This window comes from Amblyomma americanum, chromosome 1 (genome assembly GCF_052857255.1).
Source record: "Amblyomma americanum isolate KBUSLIRL-KWMA chromosome 1, ASM5285725v1, whole genome shotgun sequence".
In the NCBI taxonomy this organism is placed as follows: domain Eukaryota; kingdom Metazoa; phylum Arthropoda; class Arachnida; order Ixodida; family Ixodidae; genus Amblyomma; species Amblyomma americanum.
Window position 1 is genome coordinate 433,689,475 of NC_135497.1, and position 26,365 is coordinate 433,715,839.

A 26,365-nucleotide genomic window follows, 5' to 3' on the forward strand; every position below is an offset into this window, starting at 1 on the left:
GAGGCTTTTTTTCTCATGTGATTAACTGCTTTCAGTCTTTTTACCACCTGTATTCTTGTAACGATTATTTCTACCAATATTGAAGAATATTTCCTTGCTTTTCATAATCTCGTCCAAGCTGATGTCAATGGAACAACTTTACAAGAAACTACATCACAAGAGCGTCACCAACACATTGAGACGCTGTTCAAGCGTATCGAAGCGTAGTTCAACAGAGCTGGCCTTCGTTGCAGAAACTGCTTTGTCTTCATAAAAAGTAGTGAACACGAATTAAAAGTACATCGACGCTTCGCCATCTTTTTTTGTTGCTGTCCATCGAGTTTTCGAGATGCCTTCACAGCGATGGATTCGCATAAGAGCAAGAGATAGAGTTCAATCGTGACAGTTTGAGTAGCCTCCAATTTGCTGGGGACATAAATTAGGGCCTAGAGATGAATGGCCCATGATTGAACGCCCGTATAAGCACTCAACACAGAAGGTTCTCAGCAAAACTAGAAGAGAGTAAAACTTATTATCAACTGGCCGGGAACTGTAGAATGGTTGTCACGGAATACACGGCCGCAGGTCCGTACCACAGGCGTGAAATCGCTAGGAGAATATGAATGAAGGAGCTGGAGAGTACTGACAGGCATTCTCAGGTTATTTCCAGAGCTGGAAACAAATCTTGCCAATACATCGATCAAAAACTTCGACGTTAACGAAAAGGCTTCAAATTAAATTGTGGAAAACAAAGATGTTTTGGTGTTTTAAATAACGCGGCAATCTAGACACCTTTACCAAACATATAGCATCCGCTATGCATACTTGCAGGTTCTGCACAATGACATGCCGCTATTTAGTACAGCCAGGCATTTCTTTTTTTTTAGCACAGCTGCGTCAAACCTTCACTCTAAGAACGCTTTGTGGTTCGTCCAATGTATTATTGGCGCACTCTTCTGAAGCAAGGCAGCCGAAATCGAGACGGGATTCATAGGCACCATTATATATCATGTTCAAACAAGCACGGACCGTTTCCAGTAATGCCAGTGTTATTACGTGCGAGCCCGCGGGTGCATTTTTTAACTGCGTAAAATTTCAGGCCGATGTTTTTGTATTTCAAATAGCGTTTTAAACACCAGTTTTAGAATGCTCACGTGCGTTCTTTCAGCTGAAGCACAAGCCATCAAATAGCATAGAATCAATTTTAACGCAGCGGCATCTCTCCGAACGTCGGCACACGCAACCATCTTCCTGGCGCCCTCTGTAATATGCTGGGCGATAACTAGTTTCACATAAAAATAAATCAGAAACCGTTTTTAGCAATGATGAGCCAGGCCGTCACGTGGTGCTATTTTAAATTCTATATTTCAGGGCACTAAAAATGATGAGCACTCTTATACACCTATTTTTATTTCGCAGCTATATAGTAATGTCCGAAAATGGCAATATTTAGGCCATTACCTGGCGCCGCTCACTTTACTGGCCGGAGCGCGCTGTGAACATTGTAGGGTAATGGTGTAAAGCTGAAGCTGTTAATAGCGCATATTTGCAGTTCTTCCGTGGTGGAGCGTTAAAAGTCAGTTCCGACTGTGGCTTTGCGGTGTCTGTAACTTCCAGAAGTGTACCATGGACATTGTTTCATCGAATGACATCTATATAATAGAATTCGAATATCGAGCCGAACTTCATTTACTGAAATGAGCGCAATTACACCAAAAAAATCTATTTGCTACTTTTGTCACGAAGCACAGAACGGTGGCCGATATCCTAAGCAGTGTTATATTATTCAGGTTTACGGCAGGCTATTATGCGAAATAAACTGAAAAACTAAGTTAAACTCGAGCTAGTTAGAAAGTACTTGAAATCTAACTAGCTTCCACGCAGTTTCACTCGCCCATGTGATCAGTGTATATAAGCGTTGCGTTATTTGCTTTAGAACCTCGGGCCCCCTATGGCTTTGCAATTGAACTGCAGTTGTTGTAATAGCGTTTTACCTGTTTCTCGTTTTCAGGTCCATGTTCCTTTTGTGCATGTATGTTCTGGACATATGTGCTTCAAGGGTGGGGGGGGAGGGATTATACATGCGTTTTGCAATAAGAATGAAATTGTGGCTGAAATTTTCTTTCACTGTAATTCCTGATATGACATCGAGCCGGTGCTTTCCTAGAAGTAATACCGAGCCACCAGCGTCGCTCAATTTAAAAAAAAACATAAACAGCGCACCGTTGCACAGAGGCAAAGTTTGAAGGAATGAAACGTAGGGGTCGGAGGAAGAGTGATTAATTCATAGAGGAGGCAAGCCCATCGCAGCGGCGAAGCGCTGGGACCGAAAAGGTCCGCTTTAAGCATCGAAATGAAGAGAATGATGGAGAGTGCGATTTTGAGAACAAAACGGAAATACAAAGTGAGCACTAGAAGCGCTACGAACCAGTTGTGGAGAGCCCTCCTGCTCGTGATTATTTTGTTGTGCTCGTCAATAGAAAATCCTTTTGGGCTATTTGTCTGATACGTGTTTTCCCATTTGGCTATATTTCGGCTACTTTTTCACTTTCTTTGGCATTTAGAGCTCGGACCCATTTGACAGCCCTGTTTGAGGCGCATCCACATGCTTAGCCGTGTGACCCTCAGGCTGAAAATTCTCTCGGGACTATGCCAACGCCTGTGTCTCAAAACAAACGCGGACTGCCTATTCTTGCCCTGTGGGTGTTGCGCAGCGTAAGTGCAACCTTTTCTTTCCGAGCAACCTCGGTACCAGTATTTGGGTTTGAAGGGGGCTTGCAAGCAAGTGTTTTTACTTTTTCAGCCATACAGCACACGCACACTGACCATTAAAGCCCCCCAAAAAAGAAAAGAAAAAATTATGACCGGAGCTGCTTTAGTCCCCTCGAAACACGTAAGCGTGGTTTAGCCAGCCACGTGGTTTCACTAAAGCTGCGTTTACCTGAAAAATACAAGTCATCAGAAACATCTGAAGAAAACAAGTTGTGTCTCGTTAATACGACTCCCGTTAATATGAACTACTCGAATTAGGGACAATTTTACAAAGTTAGCCTTCCCGGCATTATAAATGTCATGACATCTGAAGCGATGGCAGCCACGAGCCCGTGTTCAGCAGCTGGCGGAAGTTCCTAAATCACACACACTAAAAAAGGAGGCACATTTGGCGTCCTTCCTTTCTGCCCCTGAGCAAAGCCTGCGCGGAGAGAGCGACGACGGGCCGACGTGGCCTTGGAAACAACCCGGCAATCTCGCCTGTACAGCGTTTCATTCTCCTCTCTTTTTCTTTCGCCGCGTGGGCGCGGACAACTGCGGGCACTGCTAAAGAAGTAGCGAAGAAAATAAAACATTTTCTTTTTTTCGCCACGTGACCGAAGAAGCTGGGTTTCGGCGGCATTGGAAGCCGCAGCAGAAGCCGCAGGGAATCTTTGCCGGCGGCATGGCCTGCACGGCAAATGTAGCCGCGGTACGTTAAGATGTAGGGCAAAATTTTCCTTCATGTCAGGCACAATTAGGCGTTTGCACGGACGTTTGCCTGCTGCCTGTACCTGCTTCTAGTCATATCGTGTCTTTTTCTACTCTTCCCTCTGTGGCGAAAGTGTTAGGTTGAGGATGTTTGCTGCGAAGAGGGATTTGGCGTGTGCGGCTCCGCGAGGCCACCAGCGAGTTCGGATCGATCACGCGAGAAGAGTGGAGAGGTGCTTCCATCTTGACTTTGCGTCGATACATGTAAGTCATCAAGCAGTGCATGCACAAGCGTAGAAAGTTGCGCTTGTTGACGTGAGTTCGTCTTGAAAATAGCGCTAAAGATGGAGAACACGAGCGCCTCCGTCTTTTGCGTCCCGTTCATCAAGGTGGAAATTTGGGCGAGTTGGGAAGTAATCATTATTTTTGCTCACAGCGCAACAAGAACGGGACACGCGACTAAAGACAAATACAAACACGCGTTGACTATCAAGTGTTTTTTATTGACCGAAATGCGGATGAATACAGACAATGAAAGACTTATCAAGACAAAAGTGATCTCAAAGGCACGTGGGAAGTCAGATAATTAATTCCCTCCCGGATAATGTATATATACGCCTTTCGTTCTTCAGTAAAAAACTTGTTGATAGTCAGCGCTTGCTTGTGTTGTGTTTCGTCTCGTGTCCCATTCTTGTTGCGCTGTGAGAAAAAAATGATGAATATTTCTCGTCCCGTATTTCCCGCAGTTATCAAGACGAAGCTGGGTGATTCCACGCGAGATCTAACTGCCTCAATATATCAAATTTTAAGATTTCTTGATTCAGTAGGCCAACAGTGAATTTCATTTTGTGAAAGTGCTAATTTTTCAGAATAAAAACATTTTAAACGACGCCGTGGGAGAGGAAGCGTTTTCAAGCACAGCTCATTTTCGCAAATTTGCGATGACGTAAGAATCTAGATGTGAAAGCCATGATAGACATATTTTGCATGCTAAATGTACAGGTGAGAAGGAGTATGTCAGGCTTACTTCTGGAACTTTGAGAAAGTTGTTTGCAGGAAAATATTTCGAAAACGACACGTCTCAAAAGGAGACCATTTTCAAAATATTTTTTTGCGCAAATATTAAGCACGTTTACTTCAAATTTATACAATAGATAAGCATTAATGTGTTAAAATGTTGTACAGACTTTCGTGGTTATATAATTGAGGGAAGTGCAAGAAATATTGCCCTAAATTTGGCATTTCTTAACATAGTGTTCTTCGAAAATCTCAGCACAAAATCCTCATCTCTAATTCTTCTTAAAACTCTGGAAACAAGTTTCTAAAAGGAGGTGAAGAAAAAGGTATGAAAGAACATGTTGCATTATTTTGTTTCCAACAAGGTTATCCTAGCTCAAACTTGTAATTTTTAGCGTCAGCTGGAGCGCCTAAATTAGGGGACGGAAGCTGTAAACACGCCCTCCGCTGCTCTAAATTTTCCCCAGATCCCAACACAGAACTTTTCCATCAAGAGAAAGCATACCTTATACATTTTGTGGACAGGCTTTGATCTGTGACTTAAGCAAGACTTGGTAGAGCCGTTATTGTCGGGTGCAGGTAACAACTGGGAGTGCGGCCCATAGGAATGCATCTAAAGATAAGTTTTGTAAGTAATTCTATTACTGCACAGTGCACGTATGAAGCTGTGTGTGTCCCCAGGCCCTCGCTTTGTCGTTTGACTCCAGGTATACTGTGGCTAATTTTCTTTTATAATTCGCGTTTGATTTAAAATACATTTTGCTGTCTTTTTTAGCAGCTGTAAATTTATTTTGATTGGTTATGCTAGTATATCCTAGATTCTTGATAGCTATGCTGCAGAAGGCATTGTTTCAAATTATGTACAATGTTCTTTAAGCTTTTGCTTATCACAGAGCCTCCAAAATTCCTGTGGTAAATGCCTATTGTACAGAATGCGGATTTGTAAATCTCCTGTGGCAAGCACATATTGGGATGTTTTTTAAAAAACATTGACTTTGAAATGATGCTGTATACTTCGATGTTTATTTATATTATGTAGTTGGCTTTTTTTAGTGGAAGACAACCTTATAGGTGGACTGTGCTGTCAGAAAATTACATTGAGAACTTTTGTTTACCTACACTCAGCGATAGATAGCGGTGCTACTGAATTCTATTTACGCTACAGATTGTTGTCAGTCCACAAAAAGTAATAGGTATGCTCTCTCTTGATGGAAAAAGACTCAGCCTTGGGATATGGGGAAAATTTAGAGCAGTGGAGAGCGTTTGCTGCTTCCACGCCCTCATTTAGGCGCTCTGGGTGGTGCTGAAAAAACTACAACTTTGAGCTTGGATAACATCATTGGAAACAAAAGAATGCAACACGTTCATTCGTACACTTTTTTCCTCCTTCTAGAGGCTTGTTTCATGAGTTTTAAGAAAATTTAGCGATGGGGTGTTTGTTCCTTCGTTTTTTGAAAAACACTACTGTATTAAAAAAATGCCAGATTGAGGGCAATACTTCTTGCACTTCCCAATATTATGTAACAATGAAAGTCGGTATACTTTTTTAGCACCTTGATGGTTATTATTTATCCAAATTTGAAGGATATGTGGTATATACTTGTGGATAAAAAAATGAAAATGACCTTGTTTCATACTTGTGTCATATTCGAAATTATTTCCAGTAAGCGAAAACTTCCTCAAAATGGCGGGAATAAGCCCGACATATTCCTTCCCACCTGTACATTTAACACGAATATTAAATGCATCTTGTCTTTCATATCTAGATACTTATGTCAGGGCAAATTAGCGAAATTTAGCTGCGCTTAAAAATGCTGCCTCTGCTATGTTATCGTTTATAATTTTGTTCTGCTCAAATGTTAGCATTTTTGCAAAACAAAATTCACTGTTGGCCTACTGAATAATGTGTGCATAATAAGTAAAATAATTTGAGAAAATTAAAAATGAAATATTTAGGCAGTTTGATCGCTCATAACCGAGCTTTCAGAAAAGATAACATATATGCCTTTAAACTTATAAATATCTGACCCTTTCAGCGCACTGATTGAGCATCGACCGTACTCGCTGCCGTAACGTGGAAGCGAGAAAACATGAGTACTGCGTCTCATGTTTATTTGGTGTCAGGTACGCTTGCAATCATCCAGGATTTTTTGTGAAGTACTGTGAAGTTAAAAGTTCTTTGTTTTGTACGGTTAGTTTTACTAGCGGAAACATTCTTCTTTTATTTGAACCTTATGGTTTATGCTTCATGGGGCTTGACGTTCCAAAGCGACTCAGGCTAGGAGGGACGCCGTAGTGGGAGGCTCTGGAAATTACGACCACCTCGGGTTCTTTAACGTGCACGGACATTACACAGTACACGCATGCACCACTCAGCACTGAGTGCAGATATATTTCTAGAAGTCTGTAAAACAAAATTGTGAACACTCTGCATATTAACATTTATGCCTGATGATGCAGACACTCTTTATTTTCAAATGTGGGGAATTAGGTAAATTTAGCACCTTTTGCGGCCAAAGCAGTACTAGCATCACTCCTTCCACTGCAATTATTATGTTGTGTGTTATGCCTCAGCATGTAGCAAAAACGTTCATTAGAGTAAAAGCATCCAAGTAATCATCGAGGGTAAATCCAACTGCTTTCGCGTAATTGTCGAATCAGATGTCTGATTGTACCATAATTTTTCTCATGCAGTTCAATTTAAATGCAGTGCTCTACACATGATACGCCCAAGAAATCAAGGAAATAAAGAAAGCACTGAATTCTGGTGTATTAAAAGTGCACTAAGCAGTGTTTAACACTAGAAAAATTGAAGCTGTGCACCTTCACGACATTGGGTGCTAGCGCGGCTTACGCTTTACGCAAAAAAATGCAAGCGTGCTGTGGCAATAAATGCTGCAACCCCAGCTGCAACTTGCTCGCAGTGTTCTTGGAATCCCGGCTCTGTCTTCTACTCCACTTTAATGTGGCCCAGGATATGAAGTACACTGTTGGAACGCATTTCCAACAGGCCAAAGCATTCATTAAAGACTATTGCCTATCTGTGCTCTGTGATGCCTAGTGGGCTCAGCTGCCGCGCTGTAGTATGAAAGAGAGCAGCAGTGCTTCTGGTGGCTTTCCAGTGCGTAACGGGCTGCCGGAAAGATAGACGCGCCCTTCCGGTCGAGCCACTGTAATTTATTTTAGTTCAATATTATGATGTCATTCTAAATGTTACAATGCTGCCTTTGAAATAAAATGCTGTGGCTTCCTAGACAGTACTTCTGTGCAGTAAAGTTCTGTGAGCAGGCCTCTTTACATTAGGTTGTGTTAAATGTTTATGGTTATAAAAATATTGTATGCAATTTTCAGGGGATGACCTACATCATCGTGTTCATATTTAATGCAGGTTACAAGCAGCTAGATTTACTACTCGCCCTAGAAGCAGTGTCACTGCCACCACTGCTGCAGGCCCTCGCTCTTTTTTGCGCTTTCAAAAAGCTCCGAAAGCTGGCGTTTCTTCAGTGAGTACATGATTTAGAACTTTCTTAGAGATTTCTGAACATATAAGATCTCATTAACACATTCAACACTTTGCTTTTGAAATGAGCAATGTTCAGGTGTTTGTATGTGAAGACTTGTGCTTGCACATTTATTGCAGAAGATACCTCTGTGAAATGCTCATTGGACTACACAACCCAGCAGTCCTGCTTCCCTTTGGTCAAAGTGAATGATAAACTATTGTTTCTGTTGTCGCCATGTCAGCAGAATAAGCATTAGAGCATGGTCTTGCATCTCCAGCTTCTAACAGCTGATGGAAAGTTTGCAGTAGCAGTACCAGTTACTTATTCCCTGTAATTGTTGCGGTACTGTAATGTACTCCCATAATACTGTGGTCTTATGAATGATATGAACTGATGGCAGTGTGAACTAATATTCTGCACACAGAGATTAAAAACTATTAGCGTTCTGTCATTCACAGTTTATGAATATTGAATTCTGCTCCTTTTTATGTCTTTGTGATTGTGAAAATGTCCACTTAAGCGTTATAGGGACACTTACAATGGATTGAAGTTTACCTGTATCAAGTCTATGTAATTCTAAACACAGCAAGGCCACTCTCACCAAAAGTGAAGCTTTTGTAAGCTAGCAATGACCAAGCATCAAAATGCAAGTGTTATCATGGCCAGCCGGGTTAGCAAATGCGTGTGTCTACAGTTAATTTTTGGCAGGGATAGCAGAGGCTTTGCTACACTGTTATTCACTTGAAAAACGGTGGCAACAAGCCTTTGGGTGTGTACGTCAGGAGTTTGAATTGAGTATTTGGATCCGAAGTTTGAATCAAGCATTAGGAAATATTAAAATTCAATTACTCAGTCCTAAATTCGTTCTGGCTGCCATCCAAACATTAATGTGCCAAGACAGAGCCAGAGAGTATACCAAGAGAACAAATTATATTCTAATTAGCATGACTGCCAAAAATTTTGCCAACAAAATTTTGTGAGGTGATAATAATAATAATAATAATAATTGGTTTTTGGGGAAAGGAAATGGCGCAGCATCTGTCTCATATATCGTTGGACACCTGAACCGCGCCGTAAGGGAAGGGATAAAGGAGGGAGTGAAAGAAGAAAGGAAGTAATAGGCGCCGTAGTGGAGGGCTCAGGAATAATTTCGACCACCTGTGAGGTGATGTCAGTTTGAACATTTCAGAAAGACGTGAAACCAGGCACTGCTCAATAATGATCAAAAATCCAAATTTTTAGAAAGCACCGCAAAAATATTTAATGATATTTGCACATATTCTGGTTTTTCATATGATTCAGATCGTGTATTTTGGACGGTATAAGTAGTTTTAAATTGAAATAAAATTTAAAAATGTACTATTTTGACATTTCAAAAAATATCAACTTCCTCTCAGAAGGGCCTTCTTGCCTACCTAGATTTCTATTACCCACAAAAATTGTTACAGCTCATGAAACTGAATGCGTCGAAGTGAATTAAAATACTGAAAATGAAGAAAAGTGTGTTTCGGAACATTTGTAAACTCTTTTTATTTCACCCTGAGGTCCAAGTTAATATACTGATGATGGCGGATTCAGTAGAACAATTTATTTGCTTTAATTGCTGAAGTTTTAATTCAGGTGGTTTTTGTTCAGAGCGAGAAAAACATTTTTAAAATCGAGCTTTCATGCTGAAAGTTGCGTCATCTCTTAACGCTTCATTTAGTAACACAGCTCCTGTCATGACACAGTTATGGCCACATAACCAATTCAGTTTACCTTCACTCACTATAGTGCATATTTTGGGGGTGAAGCGAAAGCAGGTATCGCATGATATTCGGCGGGTGGTATGCGATAAGCGCGTATGTTTTCGCTGTTAAAGTTCAAACGAACCCGCTATGTCATAAGGCAGCCAAGAGCAGTAAAACTATTGCTTTCAGTGTGCTGTGTCGCTTGAGCCACGCGGAAGGAACGATCACCTGGCACTATCGTAACGCCAGTCCTTTTAATGTCCGAATAAGATCACGGAAAGCCTGTGCCCTGGAGCGCACGTGACGGTACGAAGTCCTAACCACGGCTTCTGGTAACGCGAGATACGCTGGCGCTGGCACGGTCCGATCGAGTGGAGCTGCCTTGCTCTCGAGTGGTCAAACATACTGCGACCACGGCACCGGCATGCAGTAACCTCCTCCGTGAATTCTGTATACTCTTTTTCTTGCATAGCAGGCAACGCTGCCAAAGCTAAGGCGCCTTTTGCAAAATTCAAATCCGTGCCCAAAATGTAGTTCATCACACAAGCACAGTGACCACATGCATATTTCGTGCTGCAAATCTCAATTACCCTGAGTGACGGCCTCCTGCCCTTCGTTTTACCTTTTCCCACATTTTTGTGCTGCGGCTCATCGAGACTTCGAGAAGTAAAATACATGTGGTGATACGATATGCGTCTCATAGGGCGAATCGCATATACTCCGGCCGTACCTAAAAAGTAGTCCTCGCTCATTGAAAATTTTATCCAGAGGTACTGAACACTAAGCGCCTCACTGCTTTTAGCGTGGTTTTCAGTGATACCAGTTCATTTTATACCGCTTTGTTTTCGATCAAACACTCAGCGAGGCTTTGAGAAGAACAGATGATATGTGGTGGAGCAAAATGGTTTTGCGAACACACTACATCCGCAGTATTGCCTGTTATCTCTGTCATGTCTCTGACAACAGTGACTTAGTGTGGCATTCACACACTGAATAACAATCTCACTGGTGCGAGTGCCCGGCAGCGCAAATAAAATCTTTTTCCACGATTATCTGTTCGTCTACCCAATAATCTTAGGCTGATAGTTTGAATAACCTATATGGTTTACATTTAAAATGAGCGTTCCCGATTGTATTGCCTAATGCTCTGAGAGCTGTACTGTGCTCTGGGCTGAAGAGGCGCAATGACGACGCAGCTCACGGCAGACGAGCTCTACTTCAAAAATTTTATTCTCTCTTTAAACAAAAATCACCTCGATTAAAGCTTCAGAAATGAAATGCAATAAACTGTTCTACTAAACTTGCCATCGCTGGTAGTATTTTTTTTGGACCTCCTGAGATTGAAATGAACGAGTTTTCATGGTTTCAAACGCACTTTTCTGCAAATTCAGCTATTTATTTGACTTCGACTCATTCAGTTGCATGAGCTGTAACATTTTTTATGGGGAATAGACATCTAGGGAAGCAAGATGGCTATTTCTAAATTTCCAAAAAGGAGTTGGTATTTTTTAAGTGTCATAGTAGAATTTTTACGTTTTATTTAAATTTAAAAAATAATTATACCTTTCATAAATACAAGATCTGAATGATATCAAAAGCCAGAGTCTTTGCAAATCTCATTAAAACATTGGTCATGTATCTTTTAAATATGAGGATTTCCGGTAGATCATAGAGCAATGCCGGTTTCACACGCTTTCTAATTGTTCAAACTGCACTCAACTCATGATTAAATTTTTTCGGCATCTGGCTTAGATTTCAGACATTATAAAAATTTTACATGTATTTTTTGAACAAATCGGATGTTTGGGATGTTTGGCTTGGAACTCTGGGATGTTTGGCGTGGAATGACATATCATTGACAGAGTCGAGAGATGATGTTTTGGCTGAACTGTGACTTCTTTCACATTTAGCTTTCCTGACTGTGACCAGTGTTCCCACTGTGCTCCTTTCGCTTGACGTTATTATTTGCGTTTAATTTTTATTTGTGCTCAGTCGGAGTACCGGTCATAAATTTTTTCCCCGAAAAAACCCTGCGTTTCTGGTCGACCAAAGCTTTGGCACTGTTACTCTAAAGTCATAACTGTAAAGAGATACATAGTACGTTGGTTGTGACAGTGACCAGTGCGACTGACTGCAAGTGCCAGAGAGAATAATGAATATTGCAGTCGAAGTTACAAAAAATAAAAAGTGAGAGCAGTAGCTTTGTATAGCCTGCCCTCATTGAGTGCACCCAACCTATCACATTTGCTAAAACTCCCCCCCGGCTTCATATTGCTTAGACCCACGTTTGTACTAACATTGGACTGTAGGTTATTGCAGGCATTATCAACTGAAGGCCTTAACCCTCGTTGAGGTGGACTTCCAAGTGTGGGCTCACTGAGAAAGAAAGTGCACTACAAAAAATTCATTATAGTGTTGATTTTTTGTGGTGTACAAAACTGAAGTAACACAGCGCTGCAACATCAAAATAAACTAGCTACGTGGTGGCACTACGACGGGGTAAAACCCCTTGTGCAGTCATTTCACTGCTGATGGTGGCCCAGCCATTTGCAGATGTTCTTTTGTGTGGCATGCGAACCAAAAGAAGGCCCCTGATTGCCATTTGATGCTGATTTATCATGTGATCTGGCTCGTCCCAACCTCCTTTTTTACAGCCTCTAGTTGGATATAACCCGAGAACGAGGCGGCAAATTCCCATTCAAGAATGCCCTCCAAAAAATGGCTTCGATCGATTCTCACAGTGTTCTGGTTAATCTGCTTAGACCTGCTAGTGTGACATCGCCATGGGGCGGCAGATGAAGCGGGTAAAACCAGGGCTTAAATCAGACTAACCGTGACAGCAGAAGAAGCGGTCAGTGCCGTTGGTGAAGGGCTTTTGTTGAGAGGAATCTGCTGCTTTGTTTTTCAGTTCTTTCTGACTGTAGCATGCTCTGATGGAACTCATCTCACTTTTGCGTCTTCAAGGCACACATGCTCACACATCATATTATATTTGCAATGCAGGAATCCCCGATTTACCTTTCATCTAAAATGATTAAATTAAATTTTATGTACCTATTGCAAGGAGGTTGTGGTATATGGAGGCATCGGAAAATGCTCTTCTCGAGGCAGTGCCATTGCTACATTATATAGACCTAGATAAGTTATTGGTGCACACATCTAGTAGCATCAGAGCATGAAATGGTTTTCACCTACATATAGCGGTTGATGCCATTTTGTGATGGAACCTTAATTTGGCACAATGTTGTGGCACATGGACCTATCTGCCTTACATTTTCAGGAAACAAGGAATTGTGAGATCTAAATTTTTTGCGCCGGTTTATTTCTTTCTTGCCTTCATGTAAACACTTGAGCACACATTGTTTCAAGAATTTTGTAACTGAAAAACTTGAGTTCATTTAGGTTACTGTATTACAAAATCTCTCGTCCTTCTATGCCTCTTTATGTGTTGTCTAGTGTATTAAATGCGTGTGTATTTTTATCTGCTGCCCAGGTCTCTCCTGCTGTCTGGTCCTCCAGTATAAGAAATAGGTGTACTTGTGAGCAGTTTGGCTGTAACCTTATTTAAAATAAAGGCCATATGTGGTATGTTTTCTTTTCAGTTGTGAAAAATCTTGTTCTGTTATTGCACTGTGCCTAAACCAAAACACGCTACTATACATTATACATGCCTGCTTCTTGTGTACACATTGCATCACCACTCTGCATGATTAGAGAGCCAGCCATTGCATTCTGGGGAGAAATATTAACCCATAGCAGCATAGCTTTATGCTGCTGTGGAAGTAAGTTCAGCTGTCTGCAATAAAACATACTCGTTATCAAAAACTGTATCAATACTTCTAGACAGCCTAACGTTGCACTGGTATTGATGGCATAAATTTACGCTGATGCGGGAGAAGTAGTTAACCCCTTTGGACTAAAATGTAGCCTTTCTGTAGATGTAAAATAATCTTGGGCAGCATAAAATAACTCTGCCTTTCAAGACATCACTTTACACTAGAGAGAGTGTAACGTTTATGCTGTTTGTCGTGGACTAAAACATAATCTTTCTGAAAAGATGTAACTATAGTTTGGGGCAGCTTAAATTTACACTCCCTTTCAAGGTGTAACTTTACGCTAGAGAGATTGTAACGTTTACACTGTCGTAGACTAAAACATAGTCTTCCTGAAAAGGTGAAACTATAATCTTCGGCAGCGTAAACTTGCACTGCCTTTCAAGGTGTAACTTCACACTTGAGAGAGTGCAACGTTTATACTGTTTGTAGTCGACTAAATCGTTAGTGTTGAACAAATAGCGTAATATTACCCTCCTATAGGTGTTAGCTCAGCGGCAAGTGGTTTATCTCCATAAAGACTGAATCACACTCTTTTTTTTGGAGTGTAGAGTATCATTCCTGAACAAAGAATCCGAACACCGGAAATGAAGTGAAGACCGCGGTCCTAACTCCCCTAATTCGCATATGACCTAACTCTGCAAATCGACTATATTTTTTTTGCGACTGTGGCAGCTGCGTTGATCTTTTATTTTTTAGACAGCAAAGGCTGAGAAATCAAACTAGATTGAACACCTATGTAAACCGGAGGATCAGGCTCTCTGAAACGAATATTGTTATTTTTCCACTGAAGTAGCAAGCGTCCTATGGGTATTATTCATCCAGGTATTATCTGCAGGCATGTTTCTTGCCTCGTTTCAGTTTTGCGTGCTTCATGTCGCCAAACTGCCGACCGGTGCCGCAACAGTAGCGATCCGGTGAAACTGTTTATTTTGTGCGTTTTTATTTCCTTGTGCGTTCGAGATACGGCATGAGAGCCGGATCGTGCTATCTCATGCCGTATCTCGAATGCGAAGTTGTCAAAAAGTTTAGAGAAGTAACATTAAAGCACAAAAATATCAAAATCTACACCATCAGGGACTTCGCATGATCTTGTGCTTGGAAGATGCAGACCACGTAAGAAAGACAGAAAAAATAATCGCCATCATTGGCGGCAGAATCTCTCGGCAAGATATTGGTGGAAGGCGGACCATAAAGCTTCCTGCTTTGCGAAACCTTTCTTACCGAGATCGCTAGTTACCAAAGCACCCTTTTCCAAGGTGAAGGATAGTTAACTCCTCTGAAACAAAGAAATTAGTGCTAGCTAGAGCGTACTCTGGAAAAAAGCAGAGTTCGTAATGCACAAAATTGAGTACAAAGCGCCTTAATGTGTTAATGTAGTTCATTTACGTGCTTATTTTGTTTGCATTCATTAACAAGTATGTTCTGATGGAATAAGCTTGGAACTAGATTCTTTGCAGTTTTATTCTTTAACTCGTAGCCATAGGTGGTGACTGCAGCTTGAAATAGGCGATGAAGCACACTAAAGAAAGCCAGAAGACCCACAGAGAGTTGTACTTGACCAGTTCCAACACGTTTGGCTTCTTAATGCCGGGAACATTCTTGGGTTCTACGAATTACTTGAGGAAAAAGTTTGCAAATGAGCGAAGATTTGGTCTAAGTGAGGGAATTTTCGGTTATAGTAAGCGATATTACTGTACAGTCGGATTGTTTAGAACTGACATCTCTTCATGGGTCTGAATAAGTTTTACAGCGATTTTTAACCTCGCACACACCGAGGCAAGTTTCGCCAAACATCCTCATCGCACTTATGCTCACAACACCCGTGTGAATAAGGCTCCCATAGCGTGGCCGAAGCGCCTTTCTGTTAACGATTGGGTCGATTGACACATTTCCGCCCTTCGGGGACATTCATAAAAAACGAATAATCGTATTAAACCGCTAAGATCTTGCAGTGGTGCTGCGTTACGGCGCTCTGACTCCTGGAGTTAAAACTGTAGAAGTCAGAAGACAACCCCCGCCCCGTACAAGACACTACAAAACCGATACAAAAAAATTAAACGGACGATCATACAATCTTATGCGAGCTTTCCAACGTGCGTAAGCAGGGAAGATTTTCCATGAAAGCTTTTCAAAATAATGCTTCTCGTTGGCTCTGGCGAAGAACACGCGGCTGTTGCACTAGTCGAGCTCGCTGAGCTGCGGTATCTGGCGCTGGTCCTTCGTTCTCTAGCCTCGTGCTGTCGCTGCCAGCACTGCCTCGGCTGCTCGGCGCGACGAGCACGTCGAATCATATCTGGGTCCACGCTTGCGTCTGACATCCTTCCTGGCGGAAATACTAGGGCTTTGCCCCGGGAGTGCTAAACAAGACATTTAAAAAGCGGACTGCAAGGCAGTTCACGGGAGCCGAAGCAGATTAAACAGCGGTCACCTCAGCTCAGCTGGTAGAGCACCAGACGTGAAATTCAGAAGACGTGGGTTCGGATCTCACCGGCGGAAGGAGGATTTCTTCTACTTTGTTATTATCTTTAAGACATAAAACAACAACACATAATTTCCAAGTAACCAACACCACAAATTAAACAAGAAAACCCCTATGCTCTTTGCTTTGATGACTGTTGGCTGCCACCATGCATGCCATACCATGTCACACCATAGCATACGATATTATCCCGGAACGAACCTTATAATCTCTCAAATAAACTCCGGTATGCAACGAAATTATAAATTCTCTTCATCGTAGGCACTATGTGGTGCTCACTTGTTTGTTAGCACTGCGACCAATTACTGTGCCTGCTCCTGCAGAGAAAAACATGCATAGCCTATCAATGACACCAAGGATGAAGATGCAAGTAAAGACGTAATTGAAGCAACACAGTGGGAAAAAATCGGCGGATACACGCTTCCAGTATCATGAAGCCAGTTTTTTCCCGCAATAAAATTAAAACCCGCGCCGAACAATACAATTCCCCCTTTTCCATCTTGCCGCTTCGTTGCCGAGCTGCCGCTTAGAGGTCAGCAAATTTTTAAAAAGTGTAGCGCTGCAGGAGCAGTAGCAGTGAAGTGAGCGGAGGCAACTGAGTAAAATAAGCGCGGTATTTAGCCATCTCTGCACTTCGCTGTTCTAAGGGTAGGAGCCAGCAGTGCGGCATATCATTAACTTGACCTCTTAGCATACACAGGAGCAAGACAGAGCGGAACAACTTACTCTTTGCATGTACTGCCGGCTTTTCTGATGTTGCAGGCTTGAAGACCACCGTGCGCAGTCGTCGAGGGCGGAGATGCGACTGGAACAACTTGCCTCGCTTGACAGCACGTGTGGCTTTGCAGCGCTACTACGATAGACTGACGTCCTCCTCCCTCTGGTGACTTGTCTCCAGGCGCGATCACGTGACCTGCACGCTGCCAATGAGCGCTTGTTTTTTTTCCGATGGCTGCTCTTTCCCATTGTTCGCGGCGCTCCCATCCAGCGCATAGTACGACCGCGGTAGTTATTCAGGGTCGTGTTACAGTCGGGCCGCCTTCACAGAAGGACTTGATCTACGGAAGATCGCTTCCGATTTCATGCGAGTCTGGCCCGCCCTCTTCCACGGTTAGCGTGGCATGAGACTGGCGCCCACCAACAGGCGACCTACTTCGTCGAGATGGTGCTAAAAGCATTGCGGGTTGCGCCAAGATTTATTGCTTTAAATGCAGAGTTGAGTTAGCGAGAGGTATAAGGTTGCGTGGTGCAGGGTGTTTACAGTTTCGATGCTGTGCCTGAGCAGTCACAGAAGCCGGATTATTTTCCAACACCTTAGATTTTTACCAATCTCTGACATCGAGGAGCACACGGGGGTTTTTCGTCATTGCCTCTAACGCGAAACGGTCACCATGACCTCCAATCGACCTCGTGAATTCTTGCTCAGCGGCCGAACGCCGAAGCCACTCAGCCACCGTAGCGGGATGTATGAGCAATAGGTATCGAATTAGCGGCAAAATTCACTGCCGTTGAGTGTAGAGCGCTGAGGCGTGGCTCTGAAGGAGTGAGTTTCGGCCTTTTCATTGAGTCACGGGCGGGTTGAGAGGACGAAAATTTTTTGTGCGTACTGTGAATTCTACCGAAAGAGGCGCCGTACTGCAGGACAGCCACTAAACACTCGATGGAGGATCGGCGCTCGAGGAACCCGATCATTCTGTGCGATTTGCGAGAGTGGTTCCTATGCGCATTTTGGTACTGTTGGAGGTTTCCGAATAGTACTTTTACAAAACCAAGCCGAATACGAATACTGCAGGGTTGGTGACGAATAGAATACGAATAGTGTTGCTAAAACTCAATCAAGTATTAAAAAATCAGATTCCGATACGAATCGATTATTTTTTTTACGAATAATCACTACCTCTGCGAATTATCTTATAAAATACCTGAATCGAAGATACCGGTATCTTTCATACTATCCTTCGATGCTTTTTGTGTATCTGGACCAGGTCCCGCTTTGTAAAAATAAAAGCACAAGAATCAACAGCTAGATTGAAATTATTGTGCACCGTGCATTTTAACGAGACCCGATACTCAAAAACACCAAGAACCGAAGGAGATGATCTCTACTTCCGGAAACTGCGCGAAATAACTTGTTAACGCCGCAGAAACTCGGAAACGCAAAACTTTTCTACACAAACTCTTCCGTTAAAGCTACATTTGTCTAAATGTGTTAGTGCTTTGTCTTGCATCTAAGCCACACAATTTATTCTTGAATGATAAACACTAGTTTTGTACAAAAGTTAAAGGAAAACAGGCATTATGTTTTGAACGGTAACAAAAAACTCTGGTTTTCGTCTTCGCAGTTAGGGCTGTATCACAAGCTGCGACTAGAACGAAGAACGAAAATAGTCGGCCTAGTCGATGACACATCAGCGCGATTTTATGCGGAATCAAATGCGCCTTATGCGCATTCACACTTGTTCAAAAATCCGGCGAGCGGAGCGGATTCGCCTCGCTGAAAAAACTAGGGCCTCTTCTGATCTGTACACGCCCGGGCGAGGCGGAACCGCCGCGCCGTTGCTGTTCCTCGCTTTTCCATACACTTCCTGGCAACCACAACACCTCTCAAGGCATACACAGATATGGTTAGAAAAGAGCATAAATTGGCGCTGTCTATGCACCATAACTGTATGCGCACGTAAGTACGTTAAGCGCCGGTACATTCCCATTTTTATTTCAGCGTATGCAGTCTCGCATCGAAAAGCCCAGCCTTGTGGCGCCGTCTGCTTGTCGGGACGGGAACAAGTACTGTCAACAAAACCAGCGCTCCTCTTAAGCCTAGTAGCGGGTAAATCGTCACTCTAAACTAAAAAGAAAAAAAAACAAATTTATCACCTATACGTTTTCTTATAGGTGCGGTGAGATGAAGCGATGGACCAGTGTCCCATTTACGGCCAGTGAACGCGCTGAAAAAGGCAGCAACAACAAAGAATTCAATCCGAGGCGAGGGGTCTTGCTTCGAAGGACGCCGCCATGTTTGTCGCCGCGGAATTTTTCCGGCGGAAAAAATCGGTTCCGCACCGATCGCCCTCGCCGCGCTTCATTCCGCCTTCGTCGGCGTCAAAAGTGGCCTAATCTGGCCGGATCCGCTTCGCTCGCCTGATTTTGGACACGAGTGAACGCCCCTTATGGGGGGGAATTGATTAAGAATAGGACAGAGGTTAACCGACGTGTGCTTGAAGCTGTCTGCGCAAGACTGCGTGGCGACAATAGCTGATACCTGTTTGACAGATCTCCGAAACTCCACTGGGGTTACAGTTCACTGGGTAAGCCACGGTTTGCATTCAAAACAAAACGTTTCGAGAAAGCGCGGTAACTCATGGGGAACAATCGTGGTGGGATTTGTTTTCTTAGATCGATCCCAACTCTCTCTTGCGGCAGTCAGGTGCACTGGCCTGCAGAAGGTTTGCTGGGAGCCACATTTACGACCAAGTCGTAGAAATGCTTAAAGACATCAGAAACACCTTCGGCATTTTTCCTGAGAAAATTGTAGCCATGCTTACTAACAACGCTTGCAATTTTGTTAATGCGCTCAAGGAGTTTGGCTTGTGCTCAGAAATCAACGACGAGGGCAAGGGCTACAAAGCAAATCTTTTCATTTTATTTTCTTTTATTGTACTAATCCTCAAAGCCATGAGGAGTTACCGAGGACAGGGAAAAACTTCTCATGCGATAAAAAAATGGCATTGATATTAAAACTATTGCTATACAATAGCACTAGAACTTTACGAGAGAATTTACTGTGCAGCGATAGAAACTTGCTGCAATATCATATGATACAACGCCTGTGAAAACAAGGTCCTGGTTATACAGGGTTAGATAGCGCGACGCAGAACCGGTGGTGAGCTTGAATATCTGCTGTAGGGCCAGGAAGGTGCTTCCAGTCTAGCGAAATCTTTAGCGTGAATGGCTAAAATCAGGCCTTCGTACGACGTCAAAGCACGCCTACTTCATGGCGATAATTTGTGCGCGTGCAAACACATGATGCTCGAATAATTAGTTAAGGAAACACAGGGAGTGTAAAAATCATACTGTAGGAAATAAGCATAGGCGAAAAAATTGGCGACTAGCAGCAAGAGTAGGTATCTAAGGGATATTTCAGGGATGTTATACAGTGATGTGGTCATAATCAAGGAAATAAATAAATAAAAATAAATTTTAACGAAGAAATTGAAGTGATTTGATGAGGATATGTCAGAACCAGATTTCCAACCTGAAGTAGCGTACTCGATCTGAGTTCCGTATGCACTGTCGTTTTATACATTCTCTTAAACATTGCATCATCGCATCATAAACACTGCATACCGACATGTTTCGCCATCCTCTCATCGTATACGTATCATTGTTGCGTCATGCGCACATGCCGGGAGCGTGGTGCTGCTGGCGGTGTGTGTGTTTTGGGGGGACTCTTGTCTATCTGTCCTTGCAGGCCTTCAAAAACCGGAGTCTGAACGTGTTTCCGCTCATTCTTCTTGGCGCCGTCGGTCTGTGCTGCTGCCGCTGCCTCGGAAGCGTTTCTGCGGCCAGACTGGGAGTTTCGCGGCCACGCCTATGCTAATGGACGCCTAGGCCTTTTGGATTCCCGCCCCTTGATCCTTCGCTGGTACACCGCTACTACTTGGAGCCGCCGCGATGTGAATAAGACATATGCATACCTTCTGGGGCGAACACATACATGTTTCTTTATGGTAATTTCCCCTTAACCAGCGCGGGACGCTGCACGGCCCCCTCTTGCTAAACAGGCGCAGAGTTGTTCGAAATTCCCTGCTACAGGTTTTGAGGAATTCAATGATGACCTTGCCCTCTTTGGGACGATTTGGTGCATTTATTAACAGTGAGCTAGAAGTTCCCATGCTTGGATCTGCTGGCAATTTTTCAAGGGCCGTGCCGTCCCGATCGCTGGTGTGTAGTGTGCAATGTTTCACTGCACAGAACATTCTTCATTAAAATAAAGTTTTGAATTAATAATTTTTTCCCGTTTTTTTTCAAACTCCCCTTAATTATTCCTTGGTAAGCATTGGGCGGCCTTGGGTTTTTATAGCCTCTCCTTTTATGTGTGTGGTTTCTGTCCCTGGATGACAGCAGCTTTTAGCTGGCTGATAGGCCACTGGTTGGTCTTGCAGCTAGTGGTAATTCGGTGCAGCCGAAGCTGCCTGTCCACTGAGTGCTAAATGCCAAGGCCGCCCGGTGCTACAATACAATAATTAAACAGTGCAATAGTAAGGTGCCTCTTAAACCAGGCTTTACTGGTATGTTTTTTTTTTCGTGCAAGTGTGCTATCGGGTGCTCCTGATGCACAGTTTTGCGGATTGTTGCTTTTCTAAGGCTGTTTTGCCCCTGGTGCTATAGGCCCAGTAGGTGGTTTAGTTTTCTAGGCGCCATACCTTTGTTTGTTCAAGAATTGCGTTCTGCTTTTGCTGTGCACAATGTCTCTCATTAATGATTCATTAGCACTGACCTCAATGGTGCAGGTTGAAAAAAAATTTAACACCAAAAAATTGGAGCCTAAAGAACGCATTGGGCTGCCCCCGCTGCGGTCGTTTAGGGCATATTAAGGCTGTACACAGAACTGTATATTAAACTCCCGGCTACCTGGATATACATCGGGTCCATAGCGGTTCCCGGTTTTCGCCTTGTCCTAGCTCAACCCGCCCGTCGGTGCCTGGGTAGGTTTGCTCTTTAGCTTTGTTCAGGTGAGGGACTTTCGCCCCAAGAGTGGCGCCAATTCTATAATGGCATAATGCCATAATAAATGCACATTTTAATGCATTTTAACCTGCTTTCAGCCTCCTTTTGTGCCTTCCCGCTCATGTAATTTTCTTGGGAGCCATGCTGTCTGCACAATATAAGAACATGTCATGCCCCTAACACTCTTTAATATAATTTCCCTCTTTTCAGCGCTGTGGTGCGCCCCAACCTTGCAAAATAGCAAATTTCCATTCGGCATTTGAAATTGGCGCTAGGACGTTTTCATTTCGTCCGCTTCACGAATGGCTGCGCTCGGCGTCTTTTTGCTGCACATTTCCTATTTCCTGCTTTTTCTGGCGCTCTTTTTGTGCATTAGTGAGGAATGCATTCCCCCTTGCAACTTTTAGACCCATTTTGCCCCTGTTTACCGCACACGCGCGCCCTCCAGCCCTGAAAAATGTGTATGGTAAGGTGTGGCACTCTGAATTTTCAACTCACTTCTAATGCCATTTAAAAAGTGGGTGAAGAAGGTGCTTTATCCATTCATACTATCATTCATACAAACAAAAGTTAGGTGACTACGAGGGAAGAAAAGAGAGAAGAAACCCAATTTCTTTTGCTGCCCTCCTAGTACCAGCACAAAGTAGCCCACGTGCTCTAAACGAGAGAACAAGCACCTTGCAGCGCTTGTGTCCGGCTACAACTTCTGGAAGAGTCCTATACTTCTCTCGCTTGTGCTTGCACATGCGCTCCAATGTCTCGGTGTCGTAGTCCCAGGAGACTGCCACACCTAAATTGTGCGTGTAGTGAGGCAGCTCAAGAATGATGTCAGGCCTGAGCCGAGTCACCGCAAGTTTTTCACTTGTCACCTGGGCACTGGGTTGATTCTCACTAATATTAGAAAAAATGGCACTGGAAATGAAGTTATGACGTGCAACGTTAGGGAGGTGAACTGACTTACAGATGCCACTAATGGGCGCTGCAGTTTCGGGTTGGAATTTGCATCGTATACACAGCCGGGTTGACGGGTATGATGGCTGTTTGTTGGATAAAGACCTGGTTGCATAGAGATCTGCTCTTAACCGTACGTAATGCTTTTATCCTACCCCAATCATTTATGTAGTTTGAGCCTGGTGTAAGCTACTTATTGCCAAGTGTTTCTGGGGCCCCAAACCGAAGGACCGCAAAGTAATGTTTTAGGCCTGCTACTATTTGATCTATATACTAATGATATAGTTCTTATTAATCAGTCAGATAAATGGTTTATATATGCTGATGACAGTAACATTCTTTTTAAACGCGAAGATCCAAACGATATAGCTCTGCGGTGAAACCGAACGATTGAATCACTATCAGGGTGGTCCCAGTCTAACTGCATAATAATCAGTACCACTAAGACTAATGTTTTACTATTTAGACGAAGAAATAAAGTTTTCACACCGCAAATTAAGATCAATTATAAAAATAAAGATATAACAATAGTAGATGAGCATGAGGTTCTTGGCGTTACTTTTAATTATTACCTAAACTAGGATCACCATATTAATCACGACTGCAAGAAGCTGTCTACTGTTGCAGGCTCTCTGTCCTCCTGCAGAAACCTCATTCTCGAAAGAGTTAAACTCCAGTTGTACCAAGCGTTATTTACACCCCACATAAAATATTGCAGTCTTGTCCGGCGCACAACAACAAAATCAAATACGGATGAAATTAATTTGCTCCAGAAGAAGGTCTTGCGCTATGTGGCAAATGTTGGAATGCACACATCTACAAACAACCTGTTTTCGAAGTACGGGATCATTCGTGTCCTGCACAGTTATGAGTATCAACTCTTTAATCGGCTTTATTTGTTCTCCGTTGAAAAGCCGCCGCGGTGGCTCAGTGGTTATGGCGCTCGGATGCTGACCCGAAAGACTCAGGTTCGATCCCGGCCGCTGCGGTCTAATTTCGATGGAGGCGAAATTCCAGAGGCCCGTGTACTGTACATTGTCAATCTATGTTAAAGAACCCCAGGTGGTCGAAATTTCCGGAGCCCTTCACTACGGCGTCCCTCATAGCCTGAGTCGCTTTGGGACGTTAAACCCCAATGAACCAATGAGCCAATCTCTTCCGTTCAATCAGCAAATTTTCTCAAAACTGTTGCAACATTACAACAGCGAACAATAGATGTATTCACTACAAACCCCCCACACTGGCTAGATCCTTATTTCCGCACCCAAAACAAGTTTCAGTCAATAAACCACAACTTTCCATCACTTCTAAACAGTTATCCGAAGCAGTGTTTTCTATCTAAGAAAGAATTTAAAGATTATTTCTGTAACCTCAACTGAACTCTTACGTGTCACCATGATTTGATGCATCTTGCCTTAGTTTTAAACTAATTGTTCTTTGACCGTGTGCTTCCATATCATCAAATAATTTTTTCTTTTTTATTGTCTCAGTGTTTGTTGCGTCTGTATATACGCTTTTGAGGCCCGCTTTATTGCGTATATAGTTTCAATGTCACTTTTGATGAGTGCGGTTTCTTTCTTTTGTTGATAATCTGCCTCGAGTGCTGTCTTGTAAGGTGGCCCCTGGGCTGTCGTCAAGTTGCTTAGTGCACCTTTTAGTCCAGAGGACCACTAAGATTTTGTGTTTGTACCGCTCTGGAAAATAAACGAATTGTAATGAATTGAATATAGTCTCTTGTGAGCGTTGGAGCAGCCCGGCGTTCAAGCCCTCCAATCAGGTCACGGGACTGATCACTGTTAGAATCTCACGAATGGACGGGAGGAGCGCGGCCGTTCCAAGTTTGCAGCCGAGAAAGCGCTGCCGGCGAAGCGTCGGTCGCGTCTCGAGCCGGCGCTCGCGAGGGGGAGGATTCCGCCGGGCGGAATCATGCTGCAAGCCGCGACCTGAACATCGGGAGAACAGACTCTGCAAAACTGCGCATGCGCGCCTAGAGCAGAGGTGGAAAGCATACGGAGAAGGATGTGTTTTTTGGCTGCCAGATGCGACGAGAGAGTTTTTCGGGTTTGTGTTTTTGCGTCAAATAACTCTCAAACCTCTCAAGTCCAGACGAGCAAATAATACTGAGGTCGAGGATGGCGCGCGTTTCAGGCAACCGGTGTACGAGCCAGCGCCGCGCCTGGTTTGTTGACGCTATGCTAGCTCGGCGAATTTTGCTTTACTTCATGGTTTACGCAGTCCTTCAGCCTTCTCCAGACTGAGGGGAGTGCTGTGATAGTACTTCGTTGAGCACAAGCGTTGTTGTTTTCGTACTTGTCCGCCAAATCTGGATATTGTTCTTCGTCGCTGCCTCATCGCCCTGCAACTTGTTGGCAGAGCTGCTGCACGATGGCGCAAGTGTGCGATGGTCTCAATTATTAATGCGGCGGCTTCTGATGTAACAATTTCGCGACAGCCTCCGGGTGAAGGTGCGCGAAGAGACCGCAGAGTGGGGACGATGAGGTCGTTTCTTTGCAACTGTTACATGTTTGCTACTGTGCGCCGATCGATAGCCGGTGGCGTTAACGAAAGCTTTGTCTTTTTCAAGATTCCTCTCCTTCGCGCTTGACCTCTTTATAAATTTTTGTCGCAGCCGTTATTTCTGCGCGTGCCAGCGTAAATCCGCTGACTGCGGGATTTCATTGCCTTCCTCGCAGCTTCAGCAAAGGGGCACGCGACTTGCGCTATGAAAACGTCGGGCTTCGCGGTTGGTACGTGGCACTTACCTGTGCGGGCCACTCGTGTTTCTTATTTTTCACGCGGTTGTGCAGTGCAAGAAATCAACTTTTTTGTTACACTGCCGCGAGGCGAAAGAAGGGGTTGCTGGCCAGCGGGGAGCCAGAGTTTAAATATAAGTTGGCTCATTGTGAGATAAAACTGGCGTACCTCGTAGTGGCACCAACCTTCTGTAGATTGCAGTAAAGTTTGTGCACAGGACACGTATGTAATGCAATCATTGTGTTTACTCGTTCAGGCCTGACACTGCCAAGTAACTCATCTTCCATGCACAGACGACGTTATTAGGACTCAGCTGGCATCAGATTCGAGGTCCGTGGAAATATTTGTGATTTTACAAACAAAATAACTGCATTGGTATAATTCCTTGAGCTTGTTTAAACACCTAGATTTAATATTTGGAATGCCTATCTCTACCACAGTTTCTCAAAATATTCTCTGCATGCTCAAATGCATTCGAGGAAGAAAAAAGTAATGCATCCATTAATTGCAGACAGTGCTAGGAGAGCTAGTGGCCGCTGCATGGGCCTCACGTGGCCGTCAAGCAACAAGGCAGCTGCTACTCTAACCACTTTCCATTGCAGTTCCGTGCAAGCAACATATACGGCACTTATTGCATCGATGGATCCACTGCACTGTTTTTGTTTGTTGCTGAATAGTTGTCTTGTGAATGCTCTAGATGTTCATGTGTGTGTTTAACAGTAGCTGACAATGTCGTTATTTTTGTTTTTCTGCTGCTGCAGGAGCCTTCACTTGTTTTACTCATTATGGGAGTGAGGTTCTTGAATTTATCTGTGTAAACTAACTGCCGTTGTAGCATTACTTTGATCTGCAGTGTCCTTCTTTCTTGCCTCCTTTCTTTATTTGCCTGTGCAGAGGCAGTGAGCTCCTGGGGCTGATGTGCGAGTT

The 26,365-nt window shown here is 43.5% G+C and overlaps 1 long non-coding RNA gene across 6 annotated transcripts in view; it reads right to left on the reverse strand.

Moving 5' to 3' along the window:
- Positions 1-16,850, reverse strand: part of LOC144115892 (uncharacterized) — a 256,236-nt gene extending 239,386 nt beyond the window's left edge. For all 6 annotated transcript variants that reach the window (XR_013311598.1, XR_013311596.1, XR_013311599.1 and 3 more), the window contains exon 1: positions 16,733-16,850. This is a non-coding gene — a long non-coding RNA (uncharacterized LOC144115892). The remainder of the gene's footprint in view (positions 1-16,732) is intronic.
- Between the last annotated feature and the right edge of the window lie 9,515 nt (positions 16,851-26,365).